Raw genomic sequence first — 19,708 nt, 5'->3', positions numbered from 1 at the left:
AGTTTAGATTAAAGTATCAGAAAATTTTTAGGTCCATTTCAGAGTTCTGGAATTTTTCTCTGTATAGTTTGTTTTAAATATATTCTTCCCAATATAGCTTTGATTTTAAAATCTTAATAATTTCCTGAATATGTTCAGTTGTCCACCAGACAGTGTTTAGAGTCGATGCCAATCTTGGGCTCCATGTGTGTCTTGTCTAGAGGCAGCCAAGGAATTTCACCTTCATCTATTGACATAAATTTTCAAACTCAAAGCCCTGGCATATGTTAAGAATTTTACACTTATCACCTCTAAATGACATTTTATATCATTGTAGAGATATTTTAGAAGATGAAGATACTGTTGATTATTTTTCCCTAATGAAACCATAAAACTTGATATTATGCACATAAGTCATTAATAAGTCATTTTGGTCTAACTCCTGACTTAGAAGACAAATTTAGTTCAATTTAGAAAAGATCATAATAAGTTTAAAGTTAGGCAGATCATAAAAGATTTAAGCACTCTTCCTGAAAAGTGTCATGTTTTATGAGAATTGTTCTTTACCTAATTATATTGAATCCTTGTTCTAGATAGAAAATGTTCCCCAAAGAAATATTAAATGAAAGAGAGCATAACATAATATGATGTGATATGTAATACAATATATTACACAACAATATAATTTAATATAATCTAGTATATGATATAACATGACATAATAATAAAATATAGGCTGTTACAGTATAATGAAACATATTATTAGTATAATATAATATATCACATGATAGCAATACTATAATACCATATTCTATGCTGTATTGTGCCATATCACATCATAATAAAGTAAAGTATACTTGAATCTGTTTAATATATACATACTAGGTCATGAGTATGAAACAATCAAAAGTTTTCAAATAATCAGCAAAGGCCATCTAAATGTTATAGCATTTGTTCTAAATAAATATTTGTTCTTTAATCCCTAAAATATTTGACATCCCTTTTGGTTCTTCAGTAAATATATATAGGCATAGATTATGAAGAAATTTTTATTATTATTCATTTTGCTAGCAATATTGCAAGAGAATTAAAATGGCAGGAAAATAGAGCATTGTCATTAATTTAGGAAGTCCTGTGCTTAATCACTTCTCCTAATATATACTGGTTTATGATCCTTGGTAAATCACTTACCATCTCAATGCCTCAAGCATATTTCTAAGACTATAAATTCCAGATAAGATTCCTATCTGCATTGGTAAAAAGAGTTCTTCCCCAGGTGCTCCCTACATTAATGAAAATTCTGATTAAAAAATGCTTATTTAAAGTTTCAAATATTATTGCATAATCATTACATATTTATGAATATGTATATACATATATCATGTATATATGTAAATGTAATAAACCTTCAATTGGATTCTCTCCTTTGGGTCCCAAAATATAGAATAACATATCCTATGGGGGCATAATTTCCTCCACTCCTTGCAATGAAGGAACATCCTTCTACCACCTCTATGAGGCCATTTGGCTGATGACTATATTACTTTTCACTGAGCATTTCTTTTTAAGCAAATTGCTTTTCTCTCTATCCTAAAGAAGGTGAATTTGAAATCTTTGTTTTCATTTTCAGTACTTAGAAAATAAGGTAAGTGTACTTTAGAGTTGAAAATTAAATCCATTTATTTACCTCAAAGTCTAATTCACTTCATTTACAAGGGTGGAGGAAGATGCAATAGCATGGTGGGAGAAAGAAAAATGATGCAGCAATTTACATCTATACAGGTTTATTTCCCCAAGTTCCTGATAAACTTAAATACTGAAGCAGTTTGAGTTAAGACAGATAAACCTGCTCTTCCAGCCTGACATGCCAGTGGCATAAGATATAAATGCCCACCTCAGCAGGGAGGCAAGTCAAATGAGAGAAGGTGACAGCTAGAAGAACCTCTAACAAGTAGAGGGAGGGAGGGGAATATAAATTGGGTCAAAAGAATGACAAAGTCTCTGGGAAATTTTGAAGGGTTATTTTTTCAATTACTTTTCCCTGATTCTTCAGTATGGACTCTTTCATTCCTCGAAGAGTTGTGGTGTTCCATTTCCTTCCTCAAGTGCAGTTTTATTTTCCTAGTCCCAAGGGCATTTCAGTTCTTTCTCTGCTGAAAGAAATATCCATATAAAGAAGGGGAAAAAAATTCCCCAATCCTTTCAATCAATTAAGGCTTCAGACTGACTTCACAAAGTATTTTTTTTGTGCCTTTCATGCTCCTATACAATATTTCATAATATACCTACCTATATTATTATTTAATCCCCATATAAAACAAGAAGTCTCTTACAGAACAAGAGCCAAGTCCTCTCTAGAGTTTTACTTCTCCCAACAGCGAAACTAATGTAATGTTAAATGTTCTTTGTATTATTACCTGATTCTGTTCATAACTATAGAGCTTCTCTGGTAGCAATAAATCACTGAGGGGCATGCTGGTGGTTGAGAATGGTAATGAGGGAAGAAGGTGTGAAGGTGGGAATCTGGAGCAGGGGACCCCAAAGCAGTATAGCTCTCCCATTAGTCTTCCCATCCCCTTGCCACCAATAGTCACTTTCTCCTGTTGGTCCCTGGTTCCTATGATGCTCTTATTCTCCAGCTGCTCACTCCCACAAACCTCTGACTTTCTTCTGAGAGATATAGAATCAGAAGGGGCCCTTCTTTTAGTACTTCACTTACAAAACCAGAATAATATCAAGCCACCATAAGTTATCTTCACTTTTCAAATGTCATTCACACATCATATTGTCACTTCTTTTTTATTCTGATCCATACAAAGTCTCTCTCAAGCCCAAATTGAAAACAATATTCTAAATAAGTACAAGAATGGGCACTAAATAAGTACAAGACTGTTTCTAGAGTCAATTTATAGAGTCTTTTAAATTTTAAGACATAAAGTGCTAAGGAATGTAATTTATCAAAGGATTGGTAATTCAGAAAAAAAATGATATCCATCTCTCCTGAGTAAATTTCAGATAAGTATGACAAAGTGTCTAGTATCTACTAGCCTCTGGGATATGAGAGAGAGAGAGAGAGAGAGAGAGAGAGAGAGAGAGAGAGAGAGAGAGAGAGCTTACAACACTGTTACAGAAGCCAAACAAACAAATAAACTTGAGGGACAAATCAGAAAAAGATTTGAGGAAATGAGACATTGGCCTTTCTGTTTTTCCTAAGTCAGTCATAAGTTTAGTTTCAAAAATGATAATGGATGCTGGGATTCTTTTGGCATATCTTTAAGTCATTTTGTAGCACTGACCTTATCCCAGGTAGGTTTGCTGTACTTGCAACCACTATATTTTATTGCCTTTCTCTAGTTTTGTCATCTGCGTATGGTAGAAAGAAACCAGGGCCTTTGCTGGACTGCCCTCTCCTTTGGTCCCCCAAATTTCAGATATCCTATCAGAAAGTTCATTGTTTGGGGGCAAATTTGAAATAGTAAACCTTTCCCATGTGAATTTTACTTCCTCCTCTCTCTGGACTTCTTGTCTCTTTAAAACAGTGCTATCAAACTCAAATAGAAACTGCTGCCTTAGAAAAACATGTTAATATTGTCTATGTAATTTATTTTATTTTAGGTTTTTGCAAGGCAAATGGAGTTTAAGTAGCTTGCCCAAGGCCACACAGCTAGGTAATTATTAAGTGTCTGAGACTGGATTTGAACCCAGGTACTCCTGACTCCAGGGCCGGTGCTTTCTCCACTATGTCACCTAGCTGCCCCTTGTCTATGTAATTTAGCAGTTTTATTTTCTTTGTTAAACATTTCCCAATTACATTTAAATCTAGTTGGGGTGCACAGCTTAAGATGGTGGCATGAAGCTAACATGCTCCCAGAGTTTAGCCTACCAAAGATAAATGAAGCCTCTACTCTGAAATTCACACTAAAAATCTCACCAAGAAAAAGGAGATTCAAAGAAGTTTTCAACTGTAGACATCATTGGAGGATCTTCAATGAAGGTCTGTCTCTTTGAGGGGAAAGGAAAGTAAAGCTGAGGAGGCAGGAGAACAGGAAAGTCATCGGGAGGCTTTTAGCTACAGTTCAATCCAGGTCCCGACAATTTAACAACAGCAGAGATTCCATCAGCTAGATAGCAAGCCAGCAGGGAGAGTCCCAACCCCATACAAAGTCTGAACCCTGGAAAAACCTGGGTAAAAGACAGGACTGGGTCAGAAGAAACCACTACTGCTAAATCAGAATCTGGACATAAAGGAGAAAAACCTCTGCAAAGGCAAGGCCTGGACTGCCTAGGCAATATATTGGCCAACAACAAGCCAGGGATCAGACCATAGTCCCAGAAAAAAAACAAAAGGCTTGGATCTATAATCCCTGTAACCCAGGAGCAGAACTGAAACAACAAAAATGAGCAAAACCAGCTAAAAGAACACTCACTATGGAAAACTGCTTTATAGACAAAGAAGACAATAATGTAATATCTGAAGAAGAAAGTAGTGAACAAATCACTCACAAGGGAAGTATCAAAACAGTCTATAAATTGGACTCAAATACAAAAGCTCATCAAAGAGCTTAAAAAAGAATTTAAAAGCCAAAAAAAGACAGGAAGAAGAAAGATGGAAAAGCGAAATGAAAGTCATGAAGAATAATTATGGAAAATTGACCAAAATATCAACTCCATTGAAAGTAAAAGAAAACCAACTGGAAAAGGAAGCACAGAAGTTAACTGAAATAAAATAAAATCCTAAAAATTAGAATTGAACAAAAAGAAACCGATGAATCTAAAAGATTATAAGATTTCAACAAACAAAATCAAAAGGCTGAAAAGAAACTAAAGAAAATATAAAGTGCCTTTTAGGGAAAATGAATAACTTGGAAAATAAATCCAGGAGAGACAACCTATGAGTCATCAGACTACTAGAAAGTCTGGATCAAAAAAAAAAAAAAGAACCTGGAAAACATCATGCAGGAAATTATAAGAGAAAACTGTCTGAATCTACTAGAACAAGATAGCAATATAACCACTGAAAACGTACATAGAAGCCCTCCAGAAAGAGACCCCAGGATAAAAATCCCAAGGGCTGTATAGTCAAATTCCAGAACTCTCAAATAAACAAGAGAATATTGCAAGCAGCTCAAATACAAAGGTAACTCAATCAGATCTGGACCTGGAATAGCAAATTTCAGAGAGCAAAGGACCTGGAATTACAACCCTGCAAAATTCAGTATATACTGTCAGAGAAAAATATGGATGTACAATGAAATAGGGGACTTCCAGAATTTCCTGATACAAAGACCAGAACTGAATAGAGAATTCAATCACCAAATACACCACTCAAGAGTCGATTTAAAAAGTACCCAGATGAGACCTCCAGAGCCTCCCAGTACTTAAAGGTCTTTAAGATTCTTGCAGTTAATTAGATCAGTACCTTGGGTGTGTGGGTGGGGGAGGTAAAGTAGAAGAGAGAATAGACCTTGTTTCATTTAACAAGGTGTTAAGTACCCTGGGGAGGGGCGTAAAGTATAAAAGAGAATAGACCTTTCTTCACTTAACAAGGGTTTAAGTAACCTGACCTTGAGTGGGGAGGGGCACAGGGGTAAGATGTGAGAGAAATGGGGAGGAGGGGCACAAATAATTTAAGAAATGATAAGGCTTTGCATGATACTTTGGCTTATGAGGAGGATTGTGTGTACTTGAAAGCTACTTGAAAAAGGGATTAGGTAAAAAATGATTATAATTATAATTTGATGCAATTTGAGTCAATGTTGCTTAGCAAGTAAACAATCTGTACTGACAAATTGATAACAATATGACCTTATCAAGCAAGCAATCAAATAATCAAACTATGATTGATGATTGTTTATTATATTAGTTGTTAACTAATTAATAGCATTAGAGCAATAAATAACAGGAAAGGAAGAGGTAAAAAGATTTATAATTTTAGAGGGAAAGAAGGGAGAATGTGAATGCTGAGTAAATTCTATTGGATAGATTTGGCCCAGAGAGAGAATAAGGTACATTTCCACCTGGGTTTAAAAATCTAACCTAATTTACAGGGAAGGGGGGGGGGGACTGGGAAAAGGAAAGATAAGGGAGGAAGGGACTGATAAAAGGGCAGGCAAAGGTATAAGTGAAAATAAACTGAAATTTAAATTTTCAAAAGAAAAGACAAAGGGAAAGGTAGTACAACATTGGTGAGGAGAAATAAAACAAAGAAAGAGAAAAATATAAATGAAGAAAGATAGCATAGAGGGAAATACAGAATTAGTAATCTTAACTATAAATGTGAATGGGATGAAATATCCAATAAAACAGATATTTTGTTTACAAGAAACACATTGAAGCAGAGAGATGCACACAGTATAAAGATAAAAGTTTGGAGCAAAATATATTGCACCTCAGCTAAAGTAAAAAAAAAAATTTGGCGTGGAGATACTAATCTTAGATAAAGTAAAAGCAAAAGTCAATCTCATTAAAAGGGATAAGGAAGAAAACTTCATTTCTTAAAAGGCACCATTGAGGAGAAGTTAGGTGGCACAGTACATACAGCACAGGCCCTGGAGTCAAGAGGATCTTAAGTTCAGATCCAACCCCAGACACTTAATAACACCTAGTTGTATGACCTTGGGCAAATCACCTAATCCCATTGCCTTGCAAAAAACAACAACAACAACAACAAAGGCACCATTGGTAATGAAGCTATATCATTCTTAAACATGTATGCACCTGGTAGTTTAGCATCCAAATTACTTGAGGAAAAGCTGAGTGAATTATGAGGCAAAATAGACAGCAAAACTTTTATAAAGGGAGACTTCAATCTCTCTCTCTCAGAACTAGTAAATCTAACAACAAAATAAACAAGAAGGAAGTTAAGGTGAATGAAATCTTAGAAAATTTAGATATGATAGACCTCTGATAGAAAACCTGATGGGGATAGAAAAAAATACACTTGTTCTCAGTACTACATGGCACCTACACCAAAATTGACCATATATTAGGGTACAAATCTTTATAATGAAATGCAGAAAGGAAGAAATAATAAATACATGCTTCTCAGAACATAATGCAATAAAAATTATAAGTAACAAAGGGTCATGGAATGATAAACCAAGAACTATTTGGAAATTAACTTTATCTTACATAATGGGTAGATCAAAGAGCAAATAATAAAAATAATAATTATATCCAAGAAAATGAAAATAATGAGACATCATACCACAATTTATGGGTTGAAGCCAAAGGAGTTTTGAAGGGAAACTATATCTCTAAATACCTATATGAATAAAATAAAGAAAGAAGAGATCAATGATTTGTGTAAGCAACTTAAAAAGCTAGAAAAAGAACAAATTAATGATCTCCTATTAAATACCAAATTAGAAATTCTGAATATCGGGGTGGCTAGGTGGTGGCAGTGGATAAAGCACTGGCCCTGGAGTCAGGAGTACCTGGGTTCAAATCCGACCTCAGACACTTAATAATTACCTAGTTCTGTGGCCTTGGGCAAGCCACCTAACCCCATTGCCTTGCAAAAACCTAAAAAAAAACTAAAAAAAAAAGAAATTCTGAATATCAAGGGAGAGATTAATAAAATTCAATTAATAAAACTCAATCTCATAAATAAATCTAAGAGTTGGTTTTGTCAATAAAATAGACAAAACTTTCATTAATCTGATTAAAAAAGAACATAACTAAATTATCAGTATCAAAAATGAAAAGGGTTAACTAACCACTAATGAGGAGGAAATTAAAGAGATAATTCAGAGCTCCTTAGCTGAATGGTATGTCAATAAATTGGATAACTTGAGTGAAATGGATGAATATTTACAAAAATACAAACTGCCCAGATTAACAAAAGAGCAAATAAATTACTTAAATCAATTTCAGAAAAAGAAATTGAAGAAATCATCAATAAACTCCTTAAGAAAAAGTCTCCAGATCCAGATGGATTTACAAGTGAATTTTACCAAACATTTAAGGAACAATTATTCCTATTGTATACAAACTATTTTAAAAATAGGAGAGGAGAGAGTTCTGCCTGACTCCTTTTATGACACCAAAATGGTGTAGACACCTAAAGCAGGAAGAACCAAAACAGACAAAGAAAATTATAGACGAATCTCCCTAATGAACAGAGATGCAAAAATCTTACATAAAATTTTAGCAATGAGACTACAGTAACTTATTACTAGGATAATCCACCATGATCAGATAGGGTTTATATCAGGTAGGTTGGAGTGGTTCAACATTAGGAAAACATTCAACATAATAAAACGTATCAATAGCAAAACCAACAGAAATCACATGACTATCTCAATAGATGTTGAAAAAGTCTCTGATAAATACAACATTCATTCCTATTAAAAATCCTAGAAAGTTTAGGAATTAATGGATTTTTCATTAAATAATATCTATCTAAAACCATCAACAAATATTACATGTAATAGGAAAAAACTCAGAGCATTTCCAATAAAATCAGGGTTGAAACAATAATGCCCATTGTCAACAGTACTATCCAATATAATATTAGAAATGCTAGCAGTAGCAATAAGAGAAGAAAATGAAATTGAAGGAATCAGAATTGGCAATGAGGAAGTAAAACTTTCACTCCATAGATGATATGATGGTATAGTTAGAGAACCTGAGAAAATCATCTAAAAAACTCCTTGAAATAATTAACAAATTCATAAAAGTAGCAGCATATAAAATAAACTCATATAATCATCAGCATTTTTATATGAACCACAAAGGTCGAGCTAATATAATAAAAATGACAATTCTACCCATATTAAATTATTCAGTGCCATACCAATCAAACTACCAAATAACTACTTTACCAAGTCGGAATTCCTGTGGAGCAACAAAAGGGCAAGGATACCAAGAGAACTAGTGAAAAATATAAAGGAAGGTGGCCGAGTTCTACCAGATCTAAAACTATACTATTAAGAGTCATCAAAACTGCCAGATACTTGTTAAGAAATAGAGAAATGGGGGTGGCTAGGTGGTGCAGTGGATAAAACACTGGCCCTGAAGTCAGGAGTACCTGGGTTCAAATCCAGTCTCAGACACTTAATAATTACCTAGCTGTGTGGCCTTGGGCAAGCCACTTAACCCCATTTGCCTTGCAAAAACCTAAAAAAAAATAGAGACATGGATCAATGAATTAGGATAGGTTCAAAAGAAGTTGCAGTAAATGACTACACTATTTGATAAAAATTGTTGGGAAAACTGGAAAAGAGTATGGCAAAAACTAGGCATAGTTCCACATCTCACAAGCTATACCAAAATAAGGTCAAAATGGGTACAGGACCTAGACATAATGAGCAATACCACAGATAAATGACCAAACAAGAATTAGAGCATATTATAAACTACAAAATGAATGATTTTGACTATATTAAATTTAAAAGTTTATGCATTAATAAAATCAATGCTATCAAAATTAGAAGGAAAGCAGAAAGCTAGGAAACAATCTTCACAACTAAGAGTTCTGATAAAGGTCTAAATTCTTAAATATATAGATAATTGCATCAAATTTATGAGGTCAATAGTCATTCTCCAATTGATAAATTGTCAGAGGATATAAGCTACATATAATTATATACATATATATATGTATATGCAATTATATATATTTATATAATTATAAAATCTATAATTATAGATTTATAACATATAATTAATCATAGGTAATAACTGTATATATACTCATATGAAAAAATGCTCCAAATCATTATCAATTAGAGAAATCCAAATTAAAAGAACAATGAAGTATCATCTCACACCTATCAGATTGGCCAAGATGAGAAAAAAGGAGAATGATCAATGTTGCAGAGGTTGTGGGAGACCTGGGATATTGCTGCATTTGCAGGTAGAGTTGTGAATAGATCCAATTTTTCTGGAGAGCAATATGGAACTATGCTCAAAGAGCAATAAACTGTTCATACTCCTTGACTCATCAATTCCAATTCTAGGGAAATATCCAGAAGAAATTATAAAAAAAGAGAAAAGTTATATATGTTCCAAAATATTCATAGCAGCTCTCTTTGTAGTGGCAAAGAATTGGAAATTGAAGGGATAACCATCAATTGGGGAGTGGCTAAACAAGTTATGGTACATGGATATTATGGAATACTATTATTCTGTTAAAAAAAATAACTGATCAAACTAGTGAAGCATGGAATGACTTGAAGGATCTGATGCTGAGCAAAGGGAGCAGAACCAAGAGAACAACATACATATCAACAACAGTATTATGAGATGAACAATTTTGATGGAAGCAAACTTCTCTCAGCAGCTCAGAGAGCTAGGACACCTTTATTATACTGGCTATGGACTATAACATCCCCATCCAGAGGAAGAAAAACAAAACAAAACACGTACAAAAAGACAACCCTTCAGAATCAGATGAACGAACACTTTACAAAAAGTATCTCTTTCCCTTTAGCCTAATTCCTCATACTGAAAATTACTAATCTGTAAACATGTTTATCAAAATATGCATGTACAATGCTAACCTGACTATTCCCTGCTGAGGGGAGGGAGGTGGGAAGGGAGGGTAAAAGGAAATTTTGTAACTTAAAAATATACATGTGCATGTGGATGAAAATAAATAATTTTTTTAAAAAAGAAAAAACTGCAAAATATAAGGAAAAAGTAAATCTAGTTGGGGAGAGTTTTGTTTTCATGGTAGCATGAGAGTGACACATCTTCTAAAGAAGATTTCAACTGCAGTGCCAAGGTCAGGGGATAGGATCAGAGAATGCTTTCAAACAAGGTGAAAATAGGAAAGCAAAATGTCAACTGTTAGGAGTTTGCTTTTCTCTACTGCAGTGTGAATTTCAGAGTCAAGAGAGTAATCTATTTTTTTTTCATTGTTTCTGGAATTAAAAAAAGAAAAAGTAAATATTAATTATTATGTACTGCTGAAATACTGCCATAGTATGATGGAACTGGAGCTGAAAGGAATTTCAGAGATCATTTAGCCCATCTCCTCTACAGATGAGAAGATTCAGGGTGATTAAGTAATTTGCTCAAAATCACATCACTGATACTATTTGCCCCAAGTCACTTCTTTGATGGGCAGCTAGTCACAATAGAGTGCTAGACCCAGAGAGTAAGGCAAGAGTTAAGGCAAATTCATCTTCCTGAGATCAAATCTGGACTCAGGCACTTGCTACTTATATGACACTGGGCATGTCACTTAACTCTATTTGCCTCAGTTTCTTCATTTTTAAAATGAGTTGGAGAAGGAAATGGCAAACTACTACAGCAATTCTGCCAAGAAAACCCCAAATTGGGCCAAGAAGAGTTGGATACAACTAAACAACAATAAAACAAACAACATATCTCTGACAACTCACAGAAACTATTTCTCCATGTTAAATCAAAATGACTAGCCAAAGAGATTCCTTTCAACACTTGCAAAAGAATTTCATCCAGTTTATCTGGAGGCAATGAATGAACAAAATGACCTCTTCAATTCTTTTCAAACTTAGGATGGTATTCATCAGATAATATTTTTTCTCAACTGGAAAACAGTTATGGGAGAAAAGTCTCTCCTTTACCAGTAAAGGGAAAATGTTATAACTAAAAATGAGAAGAGATACATAATAGCAGAGTCTTACAAAACTAGTATTTAATGGAAAGCTTGAAAGAAATAATCACTTCAATAATAAATTCTTTTATTTTTTTCCAATTGATATTTTATTTTATTTTCCCAATTACATGTTATGAAATATTTTCAACATTCATGCACAAGCATATGCATATTTATAATTTACAAAATTTCCTTCCAACTTTCCACCCATCTCCCCTCAATGGCAAACAGTCTGGTGAACATTGCACATATACATTTGTTTTTAACATGTTTACAGATTAGCCATTTTCTGTATTAGAAAAATAGGACCATGAAAAAAGAAAGAAAACCATGAGATAGGAAGGAAAAATATAAGAAAAATTTCCAGAAAATGAACATGGTGTTCATTCATTTTTTTAAATAAGACAATGGGTTAAAGTGACTTGCCCAAGGTCACACAGCTAGATAAGTGTTAAGTATCTGAGGTTATATTTGAACTCATGTGCTCCTGACTCCAGGGCCAGTGCTCTATTCACTGTACCACCTAGCTTCCCCCTCTTTGGTTTTACATTCTTTTTCTGCCTCTGGATGAAGCATTGTCCTTAACAGGTCTCCCAGGATTGTACAGGCTCTCTGAACTGCTGAGAAGAACTGCAATACAAAGGTTGATCAACTCACAATGTTGATATTAAATGTACAATGTTCTCTTGGTTCTGCTACTTTCACTCAGCATCAGTTCCTGTAATTACTTCTTATGGAACAATAGTCTTCATTAATATTCATGTACTATAAACTTGCTCAGCCATTCTTCAATTGATGGGTATCTCCTTAATTTTCTATTCTTTGCCACTGCAAAAAGGGCTGCTGTGTATTTTGGAACATGTGGGACTATTTTTTATGATTTCTTCTGATAGATATAGAGATAGATTTAGATATAGGTATAGTAGATATGGGATATAAATATAGACATAAAGAAAGACAAACTAGTATCGTATTGCTGGGTCAAAGTGTAAGATCAGATTTATTGCTCTCTGGACATAGTTCCATATTACTCTAGAGAATGACTGGATTAGTTCACAACTCCATCAACAATGCAATAATGCCCCAATCCTCCCACAACCTCAGCAATTGATTGCTTTTCCCTTTTTTGTCATTCTAGCCAATCTGATAGGTGTGAGGAGGTAGATCATAGTTGTTTTAATTTGTATTTCTCTAATCAGAAATGATATGGAGCAATTTTTCATATAATATATATATAAAATTTTAATTTATTCCTTTGAAAAATCACTTATTAATATCTTTTGACCATTTATCAATTGGGAAATGGCTTATAATCTTATTAATTTGATTAAATTCTCTATATATTTTAGAAATGTGATCTTTAGGAGACTTCTGGTCAAAATGGCAGAGAGAAGACAGGCACTGTGCTAAGGTCTCCTGACTCCCCCCTCATAAATAATATGAAACAATCCTCTTAACAGAAATTCAATCAACAAAACCCAGAAAAGAAAAGCTAGGAGAAGAACATCTATCAACAAGGTCTGTCTCCAGGAATCTTGGGTGAGTCGGGGCAGAGAGCAGAGAGCCAGTAGGGGCAGGGGTAGCCCCAGTCTAAACCTAAAATCAGCTGCAGAGGCTTTGACTGTGGAAGCTGCAGCCTGGGGAGTTCTAGCAGGGCTGGAGGGCAAGTTACAGCTCAGAAAGTTATAGAATAAAACTGAATATTTATATGCTGGGCTCCGCTGATTTGGAGGACTACAGGATCTCTACTTTCATTTCAGCAGAGTCCTCTTCCGAGAGCAAGCATAATAACAATTCCCCCACCCCCCATACACACCCCCACACCGGCTTAGGCATGGGCAGCAGAGCTCCATCAGCAGAATAGGAAGATTAATATTCTTGCTCCAGACCCCAGTCTGCATTGATCAAGGATAACAGTATTCAGCAGCACCCACACCCTCCAGGCATAGGGAGAAGGCTTCAACCAAGTTCGCAGACACACCAGAGAAAGCCTCTAGCACCGCTTACTGGCCAGCCCACTTGGAGTTACCAAACACTGTAGCAAAAGTCTCTGGGCACCTCAAAACCAAAGGTAGATGAACCAGCTCTGCCCCCAACACAAGATCTTAGGAAAATGAAGAAAAGCCATTGGAAACGGGGGTCCATAGAAAACTACCTCTCATAACTCTCAAGAATTGAAACTCTATTAGAGAAAATTATACTTAGCCATAAATAATGGACTCATGACTTAACTGTGACTCTGATAGAAGGATATGAAAACTATGTCTCCTTAAAAGTGCAGACAGTAAAGAGACAGGAGGATGGAGGAGACTGAATGGGGTAAATCACATTACATAAAGAGGTAAAAAGGACCTATTGCAATAGAGGGAAAGAAAGGAAGAGGGGAGAACTGCCTGAATCTTACTCTCATAAGACTTAACTTAAACTTAACAAAAACACACTTAGTTAATTTAAGAAACTTATCTTACCTTTCAAGTATTAAAAGGGGAAAGGGGGAAGGGGAGGAAAAAAGGAACTAACAGAAGGAAGGGAACAAAGAAGGGGCAAAGCTAAAAGGCAAAGAAAGGGGGGGTTGGATATAAGGGGGCAAATAGAGAAGGTGGTGTTATTCAGAAACAAAATCCTGGTGAATATGGATAAAATGAGAAAAGGGGGAAAATACAAACAGAGGGAAGATAGCATGGAGGGCAATAAAGAGTTACTAATTATAACTTTGAATGTAAATAGGATGAACTCTCCCATAAAACATAAGCAAATAGCAGAGTGGATTAAAAACAACTACAATATGCTGTTTACATGAAACTCATTTGAAGCAGTAAGATACATACTCAGTAAAAGTAAAAGGTTAGAGCAAAATATATTTTCCTTCACCTAATGTGAAAAACACAGGTGTAGAAATTGTTATCTCAGACAAAGATGGTGCAAAAATAGTTCACAGTAAAATAGATAAGGAAGGAAACTATATCTTCCTGAAAATAAAGTGATTCCATGTACCCAATGGAATAGCATCCAAATTCTTAGAGGAGAAGTTGAATGAGTTACAGGAAGACATAGACAGCAAAACTCTACAGGTGGAAGAACTCAACCTCCCACTCTCAGATTTAGATAAATCTACAAATAAAATAAGAAGGAAGTTAAGGAGGTAAATAGAATGTTAGAAAACCTAGACATGACAGACTTTGGAAAAAGGTAAATGGGAATAGAAAGGAATATACTTTTTTTTGTATTATATGGCACTTACAGAAAATTTGACCATGTACTAGGGCATAAAAACCTAATAATCAAATACAGAAAGGCATAAATAGTGAATACATCCTTCTTAGATCATAATACAATAAAAATCACATGCAATAATGGGTCATAGAGAGATAGACCCAAAATTAATTGGAGACTAAATAACCTCATTTTCAAGAAAGAGTGGATAAAACTGCAAATTATAGGAAGAATTAATGACTTCATCCTAAATAATGACGATAATGAAACAACATACCAAAACTTATGAGATACAGTCAAGGCAGTTGAAAGGAGAAATATATCTTAAAATGCTTATATGAATAAATTAGAGAAAGAGATATTCAACAAACTAAACACGCAACTAAAAAGTTATATAAGGGACAAATTTAAAACCCCCAATTAAATATCAAATAAGAAATTATAAAAATTAAAGGAGAAATTAATAAAATCAAAAGCAAGAAAACTATTGAACTAATAAATAAAATCAAGAGTTGGTTTTAAGAAAAAAAGAAAACCAAATTGCTAGCATCATAAATAAAAAAGGTGAATTCACCACCAATGAGGAGGAAATTAAAGTAATAATTCAGAATTATTTTGCCCAACTGTATGCCAACAAATTTGATAATCTAAGTGAAATGGATGAATATTTACAAAAATATAATTTGCCCAGGTTACACAAAGCAGAAATTAAATACCCAAATAACCCTATATCAGAAAAAAGAAATTCAACAAGCCATTATTGAACTCCCTAAGGAAAAAAATCTCCAGGGCTAGATGGATTCACAAGTGAATTCTACCAAACATTCAAGGAACAATTGGTTCCCATTCTATATAAATTCTTTCCAAAAATAGGTAAATATGGAACTCCTCCTAACTCTTTCTATGAAACCAATACAATGCTAATATTTAAACCAGGAAGAGTCAAAACAAAGGAAGAAAAGTATAGACCTATCTCCCTGATGAATATAGATGCAAAAATCTTAAATGAAATCTTGGCAAAATGATTATAGCAAGTTATCACTAGGATAATACACTATGACCAAGTAGGTTTTATCCTAAGAATGCAGTGTTGGTTCAATATCAGGAAAACTGTTAGTATAATTAACCATATCAATAACAAATCTATCAAAAATCATATGATTATATCAATAGGTGCTGAAAAATCCTTTGACAAAATACAGCATCATTCCCACTAAAAATACTAGAGAGCATAAGAATAAATGAATTGTTCCTTAGAATGATTAGTAATATCTATCTGACACCATCAACAAGCATTACATGCAATGGGGATAAGCTAGAGGCATTCCTGATAAGATCAGGGGTTAAACAAGGATGCCTGTTATCACCACTACTACACAATATTGTGTTAGATGTGTTAGCTTTAGCAATGAGAGAAGGAAAAGAAATTGAAGGAATTAGAATTGGAAAGGAAGAGACAAACCTCTCACTCTTTGCAGATGACATGATGGTCCACAAAAATCATCTTAAAAACTACTAGAAACAATTAGTAACTTTAGTAAAGTCGCAGGACATAAAATAAACCCCCATAAATCCTCAATATTTATTTATATGAGTATCAAGGTACAGCAGAAAGAACTAGAAAGATAAATTCCATTCAAAGTAACTTCAGGGGGCAGTTAGGTGGTGCAGTGGATAGAGCACCAGCCTTGCAGTCAGGAGTACCTGGGTTCAAATCCAACCTCAGACACTTAATAATTACCTAGCTGTGTGGCCTTGGGCAAGCCACTTAACCCCATTGCCTTGAAAAATCTAAAAAAACAAAAACAAACAAACAAAAAACAAAGTAACTTCAGACAATATAAAATACTTGGGAGTCTACCTGCTAAGGCAGACTCAGAAACTTTTTGAAAACAATTACAAAACACTCATCACACAAATTAAATCAGATTTAAATAACTGAGCAAATATCAACTGCTCATGGATAGGCTGAGCTAATATACTAAAAATGACAACTCTACCTAAATTATTCTACTTATTTAGTACCCAACCAATCAAAATTCCAAAAAATTTACTTTAATGAGTTAAAAAAATTGTAAGTAAATTCATATGGAGAAATAAAAAATCAAGAATTTCCATGGATTTAATGAAAAAAAGTGCAAAAGAAGGTGGTTTAGCCTTACAAGATCTAAAATTATGTAATAAAGCATCAGTCATCAAAACTATTTGGTATTGGCTAAGAATTAGAGTGGTGGATCAGTGAAATAGACTAGGTGCAAAAGAGACAGCAGGAAATGATTATAGAGATCTGCTGTTTGATAAAATCAGAGTTCAGCTTTTGGGATAAAAACTCTCTCTTCTGTAAAAACTGTTGTGAAAGTTAGTATGACAGAAACTTGGATTAGATAAACACCTCACACCCTATATCAAGATGAGATCACAATAAAGGATTTAGACATAAAAGATAATATTATAAACAAACTAGAAGATCAAGGAATAGTTTATCTCTCAGATCTATGAAAATGAAGCAGTCTATGACCAAGGAAGAGATGGAGAACATCATTAAAAACAAACCAGATAATTTTGATTACATTAAATTAAAAGGCTTTTGCACACACAAAACCACTGTAACCAAGATCAAAAGAAATGTATCAAATCGGGAAACCATTTTACAACTAAAATTTCTTCCAGAGGACTCATTTCTAAAATATATAGAGAACTGAGTCAAATTTATAAACATAACAAGCCATTTCCAAATTGACAAATGGTCAAAGTATATGCAGAGGTAATTTACAGATAAGGAAATCAAAGAGATTTCATAGTGATATGAAAAATTGTTCTAAATCCTGACATATTAGAGAAATGCAAATTAAAGCATCTCTGAGGTACCACCTCCCACTGCTCAGACTGCCCAATATGACCAGAAAGATCAATGATCAATGTTGGAAAGGATGTGGGAAATCTGGGACACTAATACATTGCTGGTGGAGTTGTGAACTCCTCCAACCTTTCTGGAGAGCAATTAGGAATTACCCCCAAAGGACAGTAAAAATGTGCATACCCCAAAAGCTGTCCAGGAGTAACACTACTGGGTCTATACCCTGAAGAGATCATGAAAAAGGGTAAAAACATGTACAAAAATATTCACAGTAGCTCTGTTTGTGGTGGCAAAGAATTGGAAATTGTGTGACTGTTCATCAATTAGGAAATGGCTGAACAAATTGTGGTATTATGTACATTATGGACCACTATTGTTCTATTAGAAACCAGGAAGGATGGGAATTCAGGAAAGCCTGAAGGGATTTGCATGAACTGATGCTGAGTGAGATGAGCAGAACAAGAAGAATATTATATACCCTAACAGCAACATGGGGTTGATGATCAGTCTTAATGGACTTGCTCATTCCATCAGTGCAGTACTCGGGGACAATTTTGGTCTATCTGCAATGGAGAATACCATCTGTATCCAGAGAAAGAATTATGGAGTTTAAACAAAGACCAAAGACGATTACCTTTAATTTTAAAAACTCCGTTATCTCATTATGTAATTTTGCTATCTCTTATCTTTTTTTTTCTTAAGGATGTGATTTCTCTCTCAACACATTCAATTTATATCAATGTATAGCATGGAAATAGTGTAAAGCCTGGCAAATTGCCTTCTGTGGGGTGGGGGAGGGAAGCAAGATTAGAGGAAAACATTGTAAAATTCAAAATTAAATTAATTTAAAAAATACAGTTCATTCTCCTTTTTCTATTCACCTTTAAACTCAACTCAACATGCATATGAGATATTTACTTCAAATAGATAGTCATTTTGCTGATGAAGTATTTTATATTTTCTTCTATTTTTTGGTTTTGTTTAACAGGCTCTTGCTGTCTCATGAAGTCATTAGTTTCCAGAGACTCCATTCTTTTTTTTAGAGAAGAGTTTTCTTCATTTTCCTTTTCAACTCCTTTTCCAATTGGTCAATTCTATTTTTGAAAGAGCTTTCTATTTGACCGTTTGAGGTTCTGAGAGAATTATTATCATTTTTTTATTCAATTGCATTTTCCAATGATTTGTTTGTTGCAAGGTATTAATCTTTTCCAAAATTTTTCAGTTGATGTTTAAAATCCTTCCTTATTTCTTCAAGGAAGACTTTCTGTGCTGAAGACCAGATCATATTCTCCTCCGAGGTTCTGGGTCTATCTGAGTTAGGGTCTTTTCCTTCCAAAAATTTTTCTATGGACCCTCCTTTCCACTGGCCTTCCTTCATTTACCTAAGACCTTGAATTGGGGAGGAGCTGGTTCACAGAGGTTTGGTATTGGGATCCCTAGAGGCTTTACTCACTGAGTGTAATATATCCACCTGGCCAGTAGGGGGTAGTAGAAGATTTGCTCACTGTGTGTAATATCACCAACGGTCCAGTTGGGGTGCTGGTTGCTTTCTCTGGAGTGTCTGTGACCTTGATTGAGGCCCTCTCCCTTGTCCTAGAGGGAGTGATTGAAGCTGTTAAATACTTTTATCTTTGATCAATAGTGGGCTATACCCTGGGGTGAGGTGATCACTCTCCCTATTGTCAGCTGAGGTGGTTCTGCTGCTTAGCATTAGCCTGGGGCAGAGGTAATCTGTAATTGTGTTTGTTCTAGGAAGAGGCTTCAACTGAAATGGAGGTGAGAACTCTGAGTTCCTCCTGACCAGAGGAGCCCAGGGATGATGTCTATAGCTCTCTTGCACTGGAATTCTCCTGCTAACCCTATCGATCAGCACCAACACCAATGCTTTTGCTCCCTAGTTGACCCAAGCCCCACCAGTCAAACAGGCTATAGTCCTGCCACTGATTAAACTGGTCTGGTTCTCAGCCCGAAGCTCCCAGGCTCCAGTCCTTCCCCTAATCAGGCTAATCTGCTAATTAGACTAATCCCTGGCTAATCCAGGCTCCCAAACTCTCCCTTCCTGTCTCCCAGTA

Source organism: Macrotis lagotis, chromosome X, assembly GCF_037893015.1.
Source record: "Macrotis lagotis isolate mMagLag1 chromosome X, bilby.v1.9.chrom.fasta, whole genome shotgun sequence".
Classification (NCBI taxonomy): domain Eukaryota; kingdom Metazoa; phylum Chordata; class Mammalia; order Peramelemorphia; family Peramelidae; genus Macrotis; species Macrotis lagotis.
This window is presented reverse-complemented; position numbering follows the sequence as displayed.